Genomic DNA, 9,020 nt, shown 5'->3' with positions numbered 1-9,020 from the left:
TCGGACACTTAGTTCCATCATGTTATTGTTTATAATTGTAGTTCTGTTGAAACTATAGAATGTATCATGGTTTTTCATGAAGAACGATATTAGTACTCTAAACTCGATTAAGGGGAGTGGCGAGGATTTGAACCTGAAACGCAGTGGGATGAAGAGGAATTCATCGGGAGAATACACCATTTGCAAAATGTATTATGGTTTATTGATTAGTGTTTTGCTAGGTGTTGTATGATCTACACCAAAGTTTAAACTTTAGAGCTTGTTTGATAATTTTTTTTTTTTTTTTTTTTTTTTTTTACAATTGTGCTTTAGATATGAAGAAAGCATATGAAGGAAATGAGGGATGAAGAAAGGTGGTTCGAGGGAGGGAGGAAAACAATAAAGAAGAATGAACAAAGACAATATCTTGAAAGTGAAATAACGTAAACTATTTATAGTTATCATTATTTGTGCTGATACATTTCTTTTATACCTCTCCCACAATCCTTTGCACTCTTCTATGTTCTTATTTTCTCCTAGGTGTAGTGATAGGGATTTTTACCACCTGCAAAAGTAAGGATAAAAACACTTAAAAATACTTGCAAGAGTACAAGGTTATCGTAGTATAGCAACTCAAGTAAGGTCGTTCTCCACATGGATTGAATGAATAATTTATGTTAAAACAAAATTTTAATTAATTATTTGAAAACAAAGTTTGGAAAAAGGTGATTTCATGACCTAAAATATTAAAAACGAATTTAATTAAAAACAATTAAATAAATTAGCAATGTAAATAAAACAAAAGAAAATAGTTTTGAAAATAAATTTGAGCACTAAGATTCCGCCGTTACCTTAACAATCCTACGTAGTTCATCCAATTACTTATTAATTACACATGCATATTTTGAAGGTTAGGTTTTCCTAAAGTATGCCCTACTTGGAACCTCCAACATAGAACGTATATCTAATATGCAACCCGTCCGTGGCGTCCAGATCGAATGTAAACATGCAATACTCATTAAGTTTTGTGAAAACCTTTTGACAAACCATGTAACCCTTAAGACGTGTCGTCCATCCTAAGAAGTTACACATATTAACCACAAGAAGCCAGGGCCAATTTCAGGGACAGACCTTCGCTAAAATTGCATCAAATTACTTTCTAAATATCCTAATGCTGGCCAATCATCAAGACAATTAGATAGTTTAAAGCACAGTGATTAATAATTCAAAACTTGCATGCATAATATCATAAGTAAATTGAAAAAAAAACTACATATTCTTACTAAGGCTCATGCCCTTGCCTTAACAAACGAAACTAGTTACGAATAATCATAAAACAAAATATTATTAAAAACATGGATAGAAAACACCTTGAAAATAAACTTGAATCGAAAAGCTCTCTAAAGTGTGTGTGCGTTCTCCCCCTTTTACCCTAATGGCTAAAAAGCCTTATTTATACTACTACAAAATAAAACCCTAAAAGGTCTTAGAATAAAACTAGGAAACATAATAAAATAATAAAACAGAAAATAAAAGGCTTCCTATTTGAACTGAAATTCGGATTTCTCCAAAAATCACACTGTTGACTAACCAAATCAACTTCGATTGGGTCCCAAAATGTCTCTTTTGAAAGCTGGAGACGTCCCCTACAAATCCTCAGAAGGAATCTTCCTCAAAATATGCCATATTTACCTCCAAAATGCCCAAAACATCCAGAAACGTCAATCTAGGAAAGCTGCGCGCTGGGCCTTTATTTCATCACCACGGTCAAACAGCTTGGTAGAAAAATCTGGAATTTTGATACAAACATCTTGAAAGGCACATGAACATCCTCCAATTGGAATCACTCCAAAATTCATTCGTTTGGTTACTTTTTGCTCCAGAGGAAGTTGAATGTCCTACATTGAAAATACATAACAAAGTAACAAAATTCTACCAAAATAACCCAACAAAATTCTAACAAAATAACCAATAAATTAATACTAAGAATAGGGTAAAATATATAGTATAATATCGCCTCATCATGTAGTTTTGTCTCTTAACACAAAAATTAAAACTAAAAGTAAAAATAAAATAGTTATCAAATGATCCGATAATTTTTGTGGCATATAAAACCAAGAAACATGAGTGTAACATGTTCTTCTACTAGAAGTAGTAAAGTAGCTTCTTTAATTTACAAAAAAAGTGAGTGTAGATTTTGTGTGGGAAAATGTTGTGTAAAGGGTACATTGGACAAGAGTTGTGTAGATATTTCAAACATTTCGGATCCCTTTTCTTCCCTTCTCAGTAACAAGTCTCACTACCTACAAATTCTTCTAACTGATTGTGTTTTGAGCTACATAAATGCATGGGAATAACACTTGTGAATCTTAGGGTTTTTCTTTGAGATACTTTGATCTTTTCCAGGGTTTTTTTTTTTTCTTTTTTCCTATCATGAGCTTGTGCACTAGTTGCCACCGTCCTGGTGGATTTGATAGCATGATAGGCCCATGAATAAGCAAAAGAATGCATATAAGTCTTGAAATCATCCACAATCAAACACAGGGACTTGAGAATTTGAGATGACACTCCAAAGTTGTAAGAACACCATTACTGATGAAAAATTCAAATATTTTTACACTAAGGGGGAGGTGGTGAGCTTAGCTTCACAATGGGCTAGCACTAATGTGGTTCAAATTCGCTTTTGGAGAAAATCGAACCTAATTAAGACCTCTCACTAACAAGTGAAGAGGAATACCACTAAACCGTAGTACTAAGTAGCAATATTTCTTGATTTAACACATAAGAAATTCTGCACACAATAATTATATATAACAAAGAGGACGACACTCTTTGATACTTATTTTAGCATCAAATAAAATATATTACACATTTCCCTCAATAACATATCAAATCGTAGAACTAGGGGATAATTATATCCATTCATAATGTAGGTTGTCTAGCCTTAAGATTAGGGAACTTTTTGAAAAAAAAAAGAAAATTAGGGAAAATTAACAAGAATAATAAGGATAAATCGATCATCACCGATGGAAGCGTTTGCTACCAAGAGGAAATATGTCCCCATTCAATGAACAATGAAAAAGTTGTCTAGGTTCATTGAACGCGCCAGCCCTTTTAATTTAATTCTGCAACAATATAATAAGAATATAATTTGTCACAGAATTATTATATGTTCTCTGAGTCTTTGTTATGTTTTATCTAGCTTCTCTTTTGTTCCCAAATGTTTTCCAATACTTGGAGAATATAAATATATTATCTTTGGGAGCTTACATAATTAAAGATTATATCATGGGGCAAGTGGTGGATTGCTCTAATTCTTTTTCAATCTATTGTGTTTTGGGTTCAAACGCTTCATCCTTTTCATGGTGTAGTTCAGAATAGTAATAATAATTTTATTAATATACATATAGATAAACATAAGTACGTACCTTACTAGAATATTTGATGAGGAGTACTCTAAAACATCTGATGGAATACCATACCTAAAAATGGGACAGTTGAGATGGACATGTAAAGAGGAATAAAAATGCCGAAAACTAAAATCGAAACACAAACCAAACTGAACCACACTAAATAGTTCAGTTTTTGCGATTTTGAAAACAGTTTCCGTTTGAAACTAAACTTCAATATGGAAAAACGGTTTGGTTTTAGTTTTGAACATCTAAAACCGTACCAAAACGAACCGCAAAGCAAAAATTAAATTAATATATAATTTAATACCAATATTAGGTAATTTATGTTGTAGGCTTTTTTTTTTTTTTTTTTTTTTTTTTTTTTGTAGGCTTTTTAAAGTTTATAACAACTAATGTAATTTTTATTGTTTATGTATTCTTATTCTGCAGAGTTAGGCCAATTTGAATTTAAGTATCGCCTCTCTTACTCTTAATCCACAACCATAACAACAAGCTCCAATGCAACCTCAGGCTTCTTGTTCACAAGGTTCAATAGCTTCTAATCCACCAATTAGGTCCAAGGTCTTCCCAAGTATCGCCTTCTCAAGCCAATCACAAGCTCAAAGGCATCCTCAACCTTTGAAGAGTAACCGTCCAAAAGGAAAGGGATATATAAAGGATTGAATGACGCAAAGTAATGACTTGAAGCACCAAAAATTTTTTGTTGAATCACGTGAACATTTTTTTTTTCTCTTTCGATTGTACTACTATTGCCATAAGGCATTTGATGTTGATGTTTGTATGAACTTTAGTTTTAGTATGGTAGACTTAGTTTTTCCAATTGGGTTGTACTAAACTAATACCATAAGGCATTTTGATGTTAAACTCTATTTCAAGTTGAATTTAACGTTGTGTGATCATGAATTTTTTTTATTGTGTTGTATTAATGGCATAAAACATTTAGTTTGCAAATGGTTTAAAACTAAAACCAAAACCATTTGAAACCGAACCGAACCGCAACCAAATAGTTTGGTTCCATTTCGGTCAAAACTTCAAAACCACGAGAGATATTTATGTGTGAGCGGAACACAGGGTGGTACACCACGTGTCACTATACAAATGGTGGGATATGTATGTTAAAAAGTTAATAATTTAAAAAATATAATTTTTCACCACTTGTATAAAAACATGTGGTGTACCACCCGTGTTCCGATCACAAAGAAAAATTTCTCCAAAACCACACCGTAAAAAAAATCGGTTTCAGTTTTGGTTTCATTCAAAATCGAACAAAACAAAATCGTGCCTATCCCTACCCGATAAACGATAGATTTGAATATACTATCTGAATTCTCCCGAATACCAATTTTAGTGTACATACTAGAAAAACCCTAGAAATGCACTCATACTTGAATACGAGTCAAGATGTCTCAGTGAGGTACAATGGTTGTTTTGATCGTATCTTTAACTCGTTAGCTAGGTTAACGCTGGACAGCTCCTTCAGGGACATTTTGGAACCACTAACCAACCCCTTTTGTTTTTTTTGTTCCTGATTTATTCAACCCTTTTGTATGGAGAAAACACTCCGCCAAGAAAAAGAGAGAAATGGCTACAGAGAAATAGTAACTTTTGGTTGTTGTTGGAGTAACAATAATATTATTAACGAGAGAAAAATGGTAAAATGTCAAAATGTCAAAAACTTTGTATCATTGACACCACATTTTATCACTTTATTTTCTTATTATGACACTATTGTTACTCCAGCAATAGCAATCAAGAGTTACTATGTTTTTGTGATTATTGATCGCTTTTCCTGTAGTGCTCACTTAGTTACTCGCTCAACACTTTAATGGTTTCCTTCGATGCTCGACTCTAGTAAAAATTTGAATGCCATAGCACGGGTGCTTCGATTGTTAATGTATGTGTTAATGTACAAAATTGGGTTGATCTCGGACTAATGTAAATCTGACCATAAATCACACAGACACACAAGAACACGAAGATATATCATGGTTCACCTCAAGTTGGGGCTACGTTCACACTGGTGTCGATTCGGTTTCACTATGTCAATGAAGCTTACAATGTACATGGAGGCTATAGAGGCTAGGGTTTGCTCTCTTGCCATATTTGTCATCCTTTGCCCCCCTTAAAGTGAGGGTGAAGAATCTCTTTTCTAGAATAAGGGTTTTCTTCACCTCATATATGCACCATGGGCTAGGATGTGAGCCTCAAATACTAAGACCTAATATATAGGACAACAGTAGGCCTGACAATTCCTGACACGACACGACACGAAAATAACAGGTGTTCGGGTCGACACGATAATGAATCGGGTCGTTATCTGGTAACCCGATAAGCACCTGTTAAGATAACGGGTTGGTTCGGGTATACACATGGGTAACACGATACACGATAAGCAGAATATTAATTTAAGAATTTTATAACCCTAAAAAATACTATAATTATATATATATATATATATATATATTAATTTAACAATTTTACACCCCTAAAAGCTATAATTATATATATATATATATATATATATATTGACACACCCCGTCCCGAAGGAGGGCGTGCTGGCCGTCACGTGAGTGTGACGTAACCATTTACACGGTTCAGAAGCTTAAAAAAATACAATTACTATGATGAAACACCCGAGGGGGAGTCCTACTTTTGTGACTTCTGTCAGAACACCGCTGGATTCCTCGTAGCCACCAAAGCTCTGCTAACTAGAACTTGGAGGGGCGCAAAACAAAATTGCGTGGGTCAGTACAACAAAGTTTTTCGAAAACATTTCCTTTAAAATATTTCTAGCCCCTCGCTGTAAAACCCGTATACTTTCCCAGAAAATAACATAATAATATATAAACATATATATATATATATATATCATCAAAAACTCAAATTATAATCCTTCAACGCTTTTCAGAAAGAATATGCCATGCCAAGCCATATGCCAAAATATAATGTGAATACATCAATATAATTCAGGTGAAATAATAAATCAACCGGAGACCCTACAGTGGTCCTGTACGACTGATTCTATAGCTCAATATCTCATCCAGCCGAAGTCACCAACTGTGACCTGTACGGCCCTGCCGGAGTCACCAACTGTGACCTGTACGGCACTACATTGCATATAAGTCGGAACTACCTATAGTAGTCTGTACGACTAAGATGCTGAAATAATACGCTCTAGTGCTTCTCTCATTAATCATCTGTGCACATAATCTAAGGTCACCTACCAGTCGGAACCCCTCTAATGGTCTGTACGACTGGCATGTCGGAACCACTTCTAGTGGTCTGTACAACTAGCATGTCGGAACCACCTCTAGTGGTCTGTACGACTAGCATCTACTTGGATCCAAGGTGAGCGTGTGATGCAGGGTGAATAACATAAACACTAACACCAGGGGTGCAGGTTACGAGCTCTTAATATAATTCACATCATCATTCATTCATATAAACCATATAAACTCACCTGATACTCACCTGTGCGTCCACAGCACCAATTCACATATATATATATGCATCAATATCAATTCATATAATTTATAATATGCATCATGGCAATTGAAAACATACTTTCATATAAATTCAATTTCTGGGACAATTAATAGTATATAGGTAATACGAAAAACAAAAACTGCCCACTCACCTGGAGTTCGCCCAACAACTCCCTAGCACCACACATCAAGGCGTCGTGACGATCAGCGCCTAGAACGATAATCAAATCCAACCTCAGAATTCATATCGATAGAATATATAACTTATATAAGACACGTCACTACGTAGTTCGATCTGGAAGATCTGCAACTCAGATTTCAAATCCATAAATTCCAGAGGTCCAAAATATACCTCTAGGACATCATCCTAAAATTTCATTACCATCCAACGGTCGGATCTCCGTCAATTTCCAAAACCAAGTGACGGTTAACATTCTACATTATGAACTTACAACTCCAATTCCGAAAGATTCATTTATCGGATTCCTGATCTGTAGGTTCCTATAATCCTCAAATATTATGTATTACAACGTATCAAAGTTTGGTGACGATCCAACGGTCGGATCGTCAATTCACATTTTTACCTAACCACGAATCGTAACGAACTTAGGTTCAATTACTCAATTTACGTCCAACAATTATCAAAACTGAACCTAGAACCTTAAACACATGCTAAGAATGACATTGACGGGCCATTGGCCACGCGCCGCCTCACGGGCCGCCGCGGGTGGCGGTCGGCTGCCCTGACTCGCCGGAAAATCCAACTATTTCCAAAAAATCTCAAAAAATACAGAATCGAAGATCTCAATGAGTAGAGAAACTTTCATACCTGTGGCCAAGGCCAATGTTTCCTGGAAACACTTCAAATGCATCAAATTCCGTGCGGACCCTAGAATTGGGTGAGTTCCAATTCGACCTTCAAATCAACTCCACCGTCCAAATCAAAGCCTGGGCTTTGTTCCAGGTCCTAAGGGAATACTAATGGTGTTAGTAATTGAAAGAAAACATTTCAAGATTTGAAGAATTTGGACAAGAAGGTCGCGGCACCCGTGTGGGTGTTCTTCGCGAAATCACCACGAAATTTCATGATTTTTGGGGTGAAACATGAAGAGGGAAGGCCTAGGTGTTGATTGGAAGTGGTACCTTGATCCAATTTGTGAGAAATCCGGTGAAAATCGCCGGAATTTGGGTGTGGGTGTCGCGGGTAAACGGGTTGGGGGAAAACCCGTTTTCTGATCTTCTCTCCTCCGCTTCTCGCCCTCTCTCCTTTCCTCCTTTCCTCTGTTCCGATTGGTCGGCTTCTCCCTCTCTCAATCCCTCCTGATGCCTTCTTCTCTCTTGTCCCGATTGGGCATTTCTGCCCAATCTCCTTCCTCTGTTTCTTCCTCTCACGCGCACACACACACAAAAACCTTCTTTCACTTATATTTATTTATTTTTGTTTTCCTTACATCCAAGCCATCCATTTAATTCTTCATTAAATCTGGACCATCCAAATTTTAATAATAAAATTTATAAAATGCCCAAACTTCAAACTTTAAAATCTTTTTCTTTATAACTCCAAATAACGAACCGTCAGCGCCCACACGTTCGTAGCGACGAGTACTACGAGGATATGTCAAGAAAACAAATCTTAGAAGGCACGACACAACGATTAATCTCGAATAATGCACGTACCTCAAAGGGCATTTTTGTAAAATCCTTTATTAAAACTTTAAAAATTCTTAAAATTAGGAACGGACTGTCACATATATATATATATATATATATATATATATATATATATATTAAATTAACTATAATAATTATACCCCCAAAATATTAACTATAATAATTATATATATAATTTTAAATTAAATTTTATACCCCTAAAACTATAATAATTATACGTACAAAATAAATAGATTTAAATCTACTTAATAAATAAATATATATATATATATATACCATTCAACTCTATGGGATACGAAACTAATTTTAACGATCCAACCGTCAAACTTGTTTGTATATGCTTCGAGATCGCATCAGCAAAAAATCGCAAAAAACAAACATTCAGAGATCAAGTAACGAGACAAAACTTTTCAACGGTTATAAAACAAAAAATCATGATTTACGGTTATTTTAACTCCGATTTTGATGCTTT

The 9,020-nt window shown here is 35.0% G+C and overlaps 1 long non-coding RNA gene across 1 annotated transcript; it reads right to left on the bottom strand.

The window, feature by feature from the left end:
• Window positions 1-7,034: 7,034 nt before the first annotated feature.
• On the bottom strand, window positions 7,035-8,274 carry LOC126587273 (uncharacterized). The gene is made up of 3 exons (XR_007611017.1): window positions 8,021-8,274; window positions 7,707-7,844; window positions 7,035-7,088 (listed from the first exon to the last, which is right to left on the bottom strand). It is a non-coding gene; the product is annotated as an uncharacterized LOC126587273 (long non-coding RNA).
• Window positions 8,275-9,020: the final 746 nt, after the last annotated feature.

The sequence above is a fragment of the Malus sylvestris genome, chromosome 10 (assembly GCF_916048215.2).
Source record: "Malus sylvestris chromosome 10, drMalSylv7.2, whole genome shotgun sequence".
In the NCBI taxonomy this organism is placed as follows: domain Eukaryota; kingdom Viridiplantae; phylum Streptophyta; class Magnoliopsida; order Rosales; family Rosaceae; genus Malus; species Malus sylvestris.
This window is presented reverse-complemented; position numbering and strand designations above follow the sequence as displayed.